The following is a 12500-nucleotide window of genomic DNA, read 5'->3' as shown; positions in this document are numbered from 1 at the left end:
GGAAGTAGAGAGGAAGATATAGACGGAGAGGTAGAAAAGAAGAGAGAGAGAGAAAGATAGAGGAAGAAGAGATGGATGAGGGAGGTGAGAAAAAAAACGGAGAGAGAGAGAGAGAGAGAGAGAGAGAGAGAGAGAGAGAGAGAGAGAGAGAGAGAGAGAGAGAGAGAGAGAAAGCAGAGACAGATAAACAAAGAGAGAAGAATTAAAAGAGAGGAAAAAGAAAAACGTAGAAAACAAAACAAAAATATAACTTAAGCTCCAACCCCGCCTTCGCTCACCTCCAAGGGAAGATCTCGGGAATGCGGCTTCAGTCTGGAAGGAAAAAAATGGACTGCAAAATAATGATGAAAATTAGGATAATGGTGATGATGATAATGATGATGATGATACTGAAGATGATGGTGGTGGGGGGGGGATGATGATCATCATGACAATAATAATAACAATGATAGTAATAGTAGTAGTAGTAATAATAATAAATGGATAGCTAAAACAAATGAATAAGATATGTTACTCAGCCAATCAATCCTTCAAGCAGTCAGTAAATTACATAGGCGTTTATAGTCACGCGCACACACATGCAAAAAGTGATGCACAAGCTACTCTGATAAATATATACCCACGAATACAACACATGCACTAACACACTTAATCACATTACATATAAAAAACAGACACAAAGCCATATATACATACACAAACTAAAGGCACACATACATACACAGACTAAACGCACACTTACACACACAAACAGACAAACACAAACAAATATCTCCCCTACACCATCACCACTCAACCACACGGACGGCAAGGTTAAAACGATGGTTTGGTCAAAAGCCATGTAAATAATGAGGGAATATGGGGGGGGGGGGAGATAGAGGAAGGGTCGTTCCTATGGGTGATTTATTTATTATTTTTTTGTCTGTGTGTGCGTGCGTGTGTGTGTGGGTACGGTTACACGTATACATTTATATGGAGATAGACAATAGATTCCGTGTGTGAGAGAGAGAGAGGCAAAGAAGCAGAGAAAGCGATAAAGAAAGGGAGAAAATGAGACAGCAACAAAACCGCATCATAATACTTTACTATTTAGCAATCCTGTGACACTTGTCTCGAATGCTCAACAGGCGTGGAAAAAACGCCAGGCTGGTGACGAAAATAATGACGAGACAATCATACTTTAAGACGAGGGGGGAGACGGAGGGGCGGGAGCAGTGCGGGCGCGCGAGCTCTCCATGGCGGCCTTGGCGGTCGCGATCCTCGTTGCGTTATGTGATCTTTTTCTGGAGCCTTCTTCGCCTCCTGTTTTCCTCACCCAAGCGAAATCCGAGAGTTCCACTCGTTTTTTTTTTCTTTAATCTGTCGCTTTGCTTTTATTTTACATTTTCTTGGTTAACGATCGCTAAAGAGCGTGAGAAAATATTTTGAAAACAATAGCGATCATCTAGAATTCGAATTTCCCTCGTACATTATACTTTCTTTTTTTTCTTAGTTTCTTCTTCTTGACGGATTCCTTCTCCTTGTCGACTTTTCGTATGTGGAGGAGAAAGATATTCAAAATATGGCGACCATTTCGACTCGACCAGTTTTGGCGGCAGACTCGATTGTTTTTTCTGGTTTCCGGCGCGAATCCCTTCATTTATTTTCTCTCGAACAGTAAAGCGTTTTCTACCGGCACTGGCTCCGTGCATAAACAAAACAACCCTTATCTCTCGCTGCTTAAGATAAGAGGAGCTAAAAGCACGTGGATCCGCAAATGAAAATAAATATGACAATTACAAATGGAAACGCGAATGATCAAAAGGTTGCCTCTCACGTTTTAGGCAACGTAACAGTCGCCTTAACGTGCAGTGAGGATATGAATTGGCTTGCGCCAGATGGTTTTCTTTACAAATTAAAGACAGTGAAACGATAACAGTACAGGAAGAAGAAAAGGCAGGAAGAACTAAGCACTTCTTTCTATCTTAAATTTCAGTTCTTCTTTTCACGCCTATCATAAAAAAAAACTGCAGATCTCCCAAGTAAGTCACACTAAAAGTGCAAAAACAATAACAGCAACCATAAAAAAACAAAACAAGACAACCTTGTCCCAGCGGTCTCTAAGTCGCCTAGGCCGGTTGCCATCTGTCTAGTTTTCCCTGAAAATCATACTTCTTATATATCCTCTCATCTCATTCCTATTACCATGACCCTTTAAATACATATTACCTCTTCAGACATTTCAAATTATAAACATATGAAAGCTATCAAGTGAAAACCTAAAAATGACCGAATTGAAATGGATTAAAATCGCAACAAGGGAGGGAAATAATGCTACGTGGCAACCATCCCAGGGGAAACAGGAGGTCTTAAGGCAAACGTCTTTTTCTTGCTTAGAGTGAAAGGTGCAACCTCACTTGAATCTTGCCTTGTTTTTTTTATATTTTCTTTGATAATTTGAATATGTACCGTCACTCCATCGCAAATATGCACGCGCGCGCAGACACACATACAAAATATACATACACAAATTTATTAAATACAAGTTTCATGTATGTACGAACGAACACACACACAACATACATATACTCACAATGTTATTATATACAAGTTTGTATGTATTTATGCATGCACACACACACACACACACACACACGTATATGTGTTTGTCTGTGCGGGCGCATCCATATATTTTCTTTGATAGTTTGAACACACTCAGGGGGAGATTAGTAACGTATAAACACCTGCCACGCGTATTTATGCAAAGATTTACAGACATAACACAAATCGCCTTAAAATATGATAAACGAGCTGTTGTCGAGAGAGAGAGAGAGAGAAAACATGAGCAAGCAAAAGGGGGATGCAAGAGAAGGGGAGGGAGAGAGAAAGAGAGACCTTGTGGCGGTCGCCTAACCTCCAAGGTGTTCGTACATAAAAAAATGGAACTGGATGAGAAAAAAGGTACCATATTCCTCCGAAAAAAAAAAAAAAAAAAAAAAAAAAAAAATAGAACAGAAAAAAATGGACATAAATCCCTCGAGTTTGACGTCATCGGAAAAAAACAAACTATATATATCTAGGTATAATAATATATGGAGGAAATTATTATTTTCTCTCATCGCTGTTTCCCAAAGTTGCCGAAAGTGGTAGAGGCAGAGCTCTTGCCCTTGTGCCTGTGCATTCTCTCTCTTTTCTTTGTGTCTGTCGATTTTGGCCTCTCTCTCTCTCTTTGTATACTTGTCTCTCTCTTTTTCCTCTCTATGTCTGTCACATATTCTCTCATATGTATCTGTATATGTATACTGCCCATCTAAATATTCATAACCATGTGTTCATACTATCATCCATCTATCCATATATGTAACTCCACACAATGGCTATCCATCAATCTCTCTCCGCCCTCGCCCTCCCCGGCGCCCGTAGCAGAGCAGCGATCGCCAGGAGCAACTCGGCGCCGGCGCCCGCCTCGTCAGCCGCGTCGCCTCCCGATCTCCCAAACCGCACCTCAAGGCTCGAGTCAGAAAAGCCGCGACCACCCGCTGGCAAGAGTGGTGGCTCCTCGATTTCTCGCGGCGTTCGTCGATTCGCCGGATTCGCAGGCGCGTGCATGCGCGCATGTGGATCCAGCAGCCGTGCATGACTGCGGGACGGAAAAGGAAGTACGCACTTGCATGAGCGAGAATATAGATGTGCGTCTTGTGTAGGTGTGTCTGTAAGTGCATATCAATCATCATCTCTCCCTCCCTCTCCTGCATTTACATCCTTGTATACATATATTTATTTATATTATGTACTTATATATGAATATAACACACACACACATATATATACACATATATATATGTATATAGTATATATATACTCATATATATGTATATAGTATATATATACTCATATATATGTATATATACACATATGTGTGTGTTTTTAGACACACAGATAAATATCTGTACACCTACAAATGTCAGCACACACATTGAATCCAAAAGCCCGACAGCCGAGAAGCGACGCCGGCGGCAGAGGAAACCGCCGCCATGAAATCGCGCGCCATCCCTCTCGTTGCACAGTGCCATTTCGTACCAAGAGATTATCGCACCGCGTCACCTTCCTCCCCAAGACTGTCGTTCGAGTCATGCTAAGTTATCGTACCGTGTCGCCCTCCCCCGACTCCCCTCTCTCTCTTTCAGTCCTAAAACCACATGTTCTGTGCTTCTTTCTGCCTTTTTCTGTTGTCTGATTTGTACTTCATTAGCTGTGTCTATCCCTTTTTATTGTTCGGTTGATAATGAACTACTTTTCAGTACTTGTTTTCCTTCTACAAGTTATCTTTCTGATTTTTTTTTTCTCTCTCTCTCCTCTTATTGTCTCAGTTCATCCCCCCCCTTTTTTTTCCTTATTGTGAACTACTTCACCTGTATCTTATTATGTGCCATTTCTGTCACTGAATATTAATTTGCTCCGCCCTTTCAATTTATCACGTTCCACTTCTATGCTTTCTTTCATGTTTTCCCCTTTTCTAATTTTTCGATTCGTGACTTACCATATGATTATCGTACGCCTTTTCTCAGAAATGTAATTATCGTCCAATCTCGCCCGTTGTCAATAAATTATCGACTACTTAGTTGTTCAATAGTGAGATGACTTCATGTTATCGCTTTCTTGATCTTTTAGTGAATATTTGCATTTTAGAATTAGGACTATGATGCCTTTCCTTCCTTAAGAAATTATCGCCATTACCCTTTTTTCTTTAGATTACCCGAATACTTTTATTTTGAAATTGTCGTACGCCAATGTATACAGGATCTAGTATGAAACGTTATGATTTTCTGTCGTCGAGACATCTTCCAAAATTAATAAAGAACTTCGTAAGTATAAACTGAGGAATCTGAAGTTTTGTCATGTCATTTTACAATGTCGAGTCCATGAAATAATTATACAACCTTGATTCTTAAGGAATGATCGTATTATTTCCTGTTTCAATATGGTTATTGTACGATTAAAGGTCATGATGACAATTTGGTACATGCAATGCTGTACAAATTCTTATGTATAAATATAAGATTGTACATTATAAATATTTCAATAAAAATACAATTTCGTGGTTTACTAGGAAATAAAACGTTTTGAAGATATGAAATCGAGCAATAAATTTGCTTTATCATGGAATGATTTTTAGTCTTTATCTGCACCGAAATTACTATATTACTAAACTACAATTAAAGATGATGCAATGGCTGTTCCGTCAAAGAAGAAGAAAAAAATAAAAACACCATGCATTTTTGAGTTGAAAAAGGCGATTTCTTTCTTGCATTCAAATTATCATACACTTTCCATTTCTGTACACTGTGTGCATTTTGAGTTGCAGTGAAATAACTGACTGTTCTACCATGAATATATAACATGATTTAAGATAATATACTTCTGCAGTTTTGTAGTATTTAACGAAAAGCTGAGGCCTATTCACACACACACAAACTAAACTTATAATACATTCTAGTAATTTCTTCACAGTATAACGTCCGTTTTTCCATTCCTAATCATCCAATCATAACTCACCTCGTGGGAATTCGGTGGTTGTGATTGGCTCTTTGGCCTAAAAATGAGATGCATAAAGTATCTCAAGAACCAAGAGGACTCATTCTTTTTTCTTGTAATTTTTCTTAATTACTCAACATAAATATAATTATTCTGCATTATTATTTTGTGACTAGAATCGAGATAAATGCATCGCAAAATTTATAATTTTGTGATATTCTATAGCAACACAATATCGTAATATTGTGAAATATGTTACTGTACGATCTTTATTGGTTATTCCATATATTTCAATAATCTATTTATTATTCATTTGTTCGCTAATGTCTTTAGCCAACATCACACTGATTGGTTTTGATATGATTGTTGATACTATCAATATCACGATTGATTTTGTAATTGTTATTATTGTCAATCACCATCCTTATTGCAATTATCTTTACTGCTGCAGATAACACCATAAGCATCAGTAATATCTTAACTATTTTTATCACTAGTATCTGGGTCATGAGACCAAATGATACAAGCCTCTTGGTTCATAATAGCGCACTATGATCCTATTTGTACTTCTCCCAGCTGCTTTACAATGACTATCCTTTCCCTTCATTCTTTCTCTTTCTCTACCCCGTTTACTTTCCTCCCTTTTTCTTGTCTTCTATCCCTCTTTCATTTCAATCCAACACTATATTTGTCGATAATGACCTTAGCTGTTGACACGTCAGATGATTTTGAATAATCTCGCCCTATCTCTCTCCTTCACTCGCTGTAACAGCATATACAGTAAACATAGGTAATCATTACACTGCAGAACAACCGGGAAGTCATTAAACATTCAAAAAAAGAGAGAAAAAAAGCAGCAAAAATGTATAAAAAAGATCCTCGTAAACACATTTTTTGCATGCCCGATGTGCGATGATGCGTTGGATTCCTCGACCAATCAGAGGCGGCGACAGATGCCTCTTCTTCCTAATAAGATCCGTCTCCGGCTCTGTGATTGGTCGGGTAATTATGTAATTAAGTAACTCGATCACGAATGGCGGTCGCAGGTACCGTTGTCGGGGAGGGGTGAGGGTGTCTGTAGGTGCATGAATACAAGTATGTGTGTATGTGCGCATGAGTGGGTGTGTGACATATGTCAATGTGTACATGAACATGTGTATTTATGTATATATGTGCGCATCTGTACGCACTGACATCTTTAGCAAAGCCTGTTTTCTATTTGTCTTTGATATCAGTTTAATCTCCCTTTTTATTCTTCCTGTCATTGTTCTTCCCTCTTTCCTCTCTGTCTCTCTTTTTGCCTCACTTCCCCCAACCGTGTAAATCATCAGCATTAACATATCAACAAAAAGTTGCGATAATGCTAAGTGTCGCAGCGCTCAAGAAGACTTCAATTATCATTATCATTTGGAAGAGTACAGTTACTTTAACCCTACACGCACACATACGCAGGTGACGCCTTTCCTTTAATACATCTATGCATACATACACACAGGGACACATACATAGATGTTTTACATTTGTATACCCACATCCACGCAAACACAGGCCACACAGACAAACGTATATGTATTATAAATATTTTGATATTCACAATGAGAATGGTGACGGTGAAAATGTAACAGTAATAATGTTAATACTATGACCCGAATTAAGACAAAATCAACAATAACGAACTATTATAGTAACAGCAACAATAGATACAGCAATTGAGCAATCATAACATCAAATGTAAAATGTGACACAATATCATAAATAACAATTACGATAAGAATCAGTACAACAAATTTAATCAGTAGAAATAATACCATACAAGATAAACAATACTACCATCAGTAACAGTAAATACCATCAGAGGAAACAACAAATACCAACAATCACAAAGCAACATCGCCAACATCATAACAACAAAGAAAAAATGCGGGAAAGTCCCTGTTACGAGGGAAAATATTCCCGGTTCCGTGTTATATAAATTAGAGAACAGTGAGTCCCATTTGCAGCAAGATTTCACGATAGGGATAATGATAATAGCAGTGATATTAATATTACTGATAATATTAGTATTAATAATAACAGCTATAACAATGTTAATGATAATGGTAATAATAATAACACTAATAAGAATAGTAAGAATAATAAAGCTAACAGTATTAAGAAGCAGAACAATAACGATGTTCATAATAAATCTAATAATGATATCAAAGACTAATGAAAACAGTCAATGTAACTATAACAATAAGGATCACAATGAAAATGGTAACAATTACAAACGCAGAAAATGATACTGAATTTGCTTAAATTTGTCTTATGTAAGTGATCAAAGATATGGTGCCGGATTTCCGGATAAAAAACAAAAACAAATATTAAAACCTTGTTTTTACAATTAAAATAATAATGATAATCATAACAATAAAGATAAAAATACTGATGATGATAATAGTCATAATTATAGCAATCGTATAAGACAACAATATCAGTACATACAACTGCAAAACAAGAATAATGAGATGGCAATAATAGCAATAATGAAAATGACAATAGCAATAATGAAAATGACAATAGCAATAATGATAATCAGTTATAACAAAAATACAAACGACTGTAGGAACACCGCAATCGACAGTGACAATGAAAATAGCAATTAAAAGCAACTAGTATGACAACGCTAAGAAGGGTGATTGATACACGTAAATATAACAATATATATATATATATTTAATTCGTCTATGGCATTTTTTTCAGGCACTTAAGTGTTCATTTAATTATATACACGACAAACACAGTTTTTAGTATTCTTGCTTATCGTATATACGACAATTAATGTTCTTGCCAAAATTGTTATCAGCATCAATACGGGCACTTCTATTAATGTCATCATTATCATTATTAACTATCATTACTATGAATATCATAACTTCAGTAAGTTTACCACAATATTCCTGTTACATTATCATCAATGCTGCTCTACCATTATTGATCTATTAGTACTATCACTATTTTCAGCAAATGCCGATATAAATAACATTCAAACCAACATTATCACTATTCCTATTGCTACAAAATTCGTCATACACACATTTAGTAAACAAATCATCTTAGACCTTTCTCATAGTTAACTTAAAATTGCAATGGACTTTGTAACTGAACTTACTATAGTATCCCAAATTTACTATAATGACACAATTCACTTCACTGAATACATCACAAACTTGCATAATTTTGGCGTTTTAGCACGTAAATAACGGTCTAGAAATTAATACAATTTGCGTAATGAATAATTACAGGAATATATTTTAGCTCAATTGTTTGTAATCATTTACGATACGCATATCAACAAATGCAATAGAAAGTGAAGTATATTTCACATACTCAAATACAGTAAAAGATACAATAAAAAAAACTATTAATTTCATTGGAAAATACAATAAAAAGGTAAAAAAAGAAAAAAAAAAAAAAAAAGAGAAAGAGAGAGAGAAAAAAAATATATATATTATCTTCGATATACATCAAAAGAACTTACCCTTACGATAAAACTACAGAAAAAAATCCGATACATATTTACTTCGGAAACCATTATACCATTTCAACGTTACTGCAGAAACTTCTTTAAAAAACATTCCTTATCAATCAGTTTATATTTATTAAAATCATCACTATCATCATCATCAAGATACATGTAATACTACAAACACCTGGTTAGAGTGTCGACAATAACATAACATCGTTGCATTTATCATCGCCCTTGTTATCACATGATCAACTTCGATATATCTGTTCTTATCGTCTCCCAACTAACTACCTGCTGTTCTCCACTCACCTGAGGATCACTATCTGTTCTGCAACGAAATCTCCCGCGGAAGAGAAACGATGAAAGGGGGGAGGGGGTACTGACCATGGTTCCCGGCGTGTGAAAGCACGTGGAAGAGATAGAGTTAGAAAGATAAATGCAGACACCTATCGATATATATATATATATATATATATATATATATATATATATATATATATATATATATATATATATGTATGTGTGTGTTTTGTTCTGTTCTATCTATATTTTTTTATTTATTTATTCATATACATTATGTAGCACGCACAAAAAGGCTAGACACATACTTTGACAGAGGTAGAGAAAGAGGAAGGGAAGGAAGGAGTGAGACAAGAGAAATAGAAAGAGATAGAGAGAAATTACAATTAGGAGAAATTATCAGCAAATGTCAAAACAAAAACACCCGTATCGGCGGTGGAGAAATTCCAGAGCAGATGTGCGATAAAGCGGCGGGGAAGCCAGGCCGCCACGCCAAGCCTTCCGCTGGCCCGACCCACGCTCTCTCGCTCCTCGTCGCGGTCTCGCTTCTTATCACTCTCTCGTTCTTCGTCGTTTTCTCTTGTCTTTAGCGTTTCTTCTGACCCATGCTTTTCCTTTATTCTTTTTTCCCTCTTACTATCTACCCTTTCTCTCTCTCTCTCCGTCTCCGCATATCTCTTGCTCTCTCTCTCTATATATATACACACACACACACCTATATCTGCGTGTGTATGCGTATATGTGTATATACATACATACACATATATATGTGTGTACACATGCATTTGTGTTTGTGAAAGTGTATACAAGTGTATATCTCTCTTTCAATATATATACATATACATATATATATATATACATACATATTTATATATACATATCAGTTCGAGTAGGCCTACCAGCTGTACTTTTTGTTATTATCAGCCAAGCGACTTCGCATCCAACCTTCAAAACTTTCTTCTTCATTTCCTCCTTCAATGCGGTTAGAAAATGTTGGACAACAATAAATACGAACAATAATAAAAACAACAACTTTCTATCGCCAGACTGTGGTTGGGTCCTGAACGTGAGTGGGAGGATAGGAGAAGGAGGTGGAAAAGGAAAAGAATGAGGAAGAGAGATGGAGAAGGCGGGAAAAGAGGAGAAAGATGAATAGGAGGGACGGATGGGGGTGGAAAAGATGGAGAAGGAAAAAGAGGAAGGAGGGACGAAGGAGAAAGTGAACGAGGAGGGGGAGATGGAAGTGGGAAAGGAGAACGAGGAAGAGGTGGAGAAGGTAGGGACGGAGGAAAAGAACGAAGAGGGAAAGATGGAGAAGGTGGGAAAGGAGAAAGAAGAAGAGAGAGAGGGGGATAGACGGAGGAGGAAGATAAAAAGGAGTAGGAGCTTGGAACAGAGAAAGAAAATAACGAGGGAGATGGAGAATTTGAAGATAAAGGCGGTGGGGAAGGAATAAGAGATAAAAGGAGGGTTATAGGAGAAATAGAAATATGTAATAGGGAGATGTGAAAATGAAGAAAGGAGAAAAAGGAGGAGCAAATACCGGATCACGATGAAAAAAAAAAGTGAAGGATGCTGAGTAGAAAGAGGAAGTAGATGAGATGGAGAGAGAAAAAAAGTCATAAAATAAAGATAACGAAATATAGCAAAAATCAATAACTGGAAAATAAAGCAACGAGCCCGCAATAACCTAACTGTAATTGCGAACTTTGAAGAGTAGACTGTAAGTGAACCAGTGTGTGCATCTGTTCGTGCGCGCGTACGTGTGCGTCTGTGTACACGACTGTGCGTGCGTGCGTGACTGCAGGAAAATTCCGAGTCCAAATTCTCAGCTCTTCGCGATGTAAGTAGAGAGGGGTGGGAAGAGGAAGAGGAAGGGGGAGGGGGTGAAGCGAAGGAGAGTGGGTCGGAAGGGGGAGGGGGGAGACGGAAGGAGGGGCAGTAGCACTGGAGGGAGTGCAAGGGCGAAAGATAATTGGAAACAGGGTGAGAGGAAGAGAGGAGGGAAGGGGGTTGGGAGTAGGAAGAGATAGAGCGAAAAGAGGGCAGAGAAAGGGAGGAAAGCGATAGAAAGAGAAAGAAAAGGGAGGAAGGGGAAGACAAAGATGGAAAGGAACGAGAAGGAAGGTGATGAAAGAGGGAAAGGCGGGGGGAAGGGAAAGACCGAGGGGAACGAAGAGGAGGCAAGGGGAAAAACAGAAGGGGGAGAGGAAAGAGAAGGGAGATGTCGCGAACCCCCCACCCCCCATGTTTCCCAAGCATCGAATTAGCGATGTGATTTGATTACCTTTCTGTACCTGTGCCATATGTCTTCTTCCTTGACTGAGTTCACTTCCTGGTAATCGACTTGTGTCATTCAATTCGCCGTGAAGCACATGATTACCATTGTTTTTATCATTGTTATCATATTCGTATTATCATTGTTATCATATTCATATTATCTTATTATTGACATTACTATCACTCTTCCTATCATTACATTGCTATTCATCATTGTTGCTCTTTATCATCGCTGTTATAATAATACTGGAAATGCGATTATCAGTATCTTCATCTTAACTCACCTCTTTACCTTGTGCTTTCCCCTAATTATTATTATCATCATTACTATGGTCATTATCACCATCGCCCTTATCACTGTTATTACCATTGTTATCATTACCTTCTGGCCATCATCGCGATTATCATTATCATTGCTGTCATAATTGTTAACATTTTCATCGTTGGTGTTATTATCACTAACACTACCTGTACACTAAGAAAAGCGTTTTTATCATGGTCTTGAGTTACACCTTTCCTAGAAATGACGATAACAGTAACAAAATGTAAATGTATAGCTTTTTAATCCTCAAAACTAGTAAGCTAGATGAGAAAATGAAAATCATTGAATCGTAATAGAAATTTAAATGAATCACTAGTATCATTATTATTACTATCATTATTATTATTGTTATCATTATTGTATTAATATCATTGTTATTATTACTATCATTATTATTATTGTTATCATTGTCCATATCATCAACTGTTATTAACCTGGCATTTTACTACTGTTGCTATCACCCTTGTTGTCATGGTAATTACTACATTATCATTATAATCAAAACGCGTCATAATCGCTAGAGCTCATAATCCAAAGTAATCTTACGGTTTTCATTTAACAAAAAATCGTTATGGG

General features: G+C 37.2%; 1 long non-coding RNA gene across 1 annotated transcript in view; it reads right to left on the bottom strand.

Moving 5' to 3' along the window:
- LOC119598550 overlaps positions 1–12500 on the bottom strand; it is a 43057-nt gene that overhangs the window by 14904 nt on the left and 15653 nt on the right. Inside the window, exon 2 of the long non-coding RNA XR_005230975.1 lies at positions 279–312. This is a non-coding gene — a long non-coding RNA (uncharacterized LOC119598550). The remainder of the gene's footprint in view (positions 1–278; positions 313–12500) is intronic.

Source organism: Penaeus monodon, chromosome 41 (genome assembly GCF_015228065.2).
Source record: "Penaeus monodon isolate SGIC_2016 chromosome 41, NSTDA_Pmon_1, whole genome shotgun sequence".
Taxonomy (NCBI): Eukaryota; Metazoa; Arthropoda; class Malacostraca; order Decapoda; family Penaeidae; genus Penaeus; species Penaeus monodon.
The sequence above is the reverse complement of the archived record's forward strand: the minus strand, read 5'-3'. Positions and strand labels throughout refer to the sequence as shown.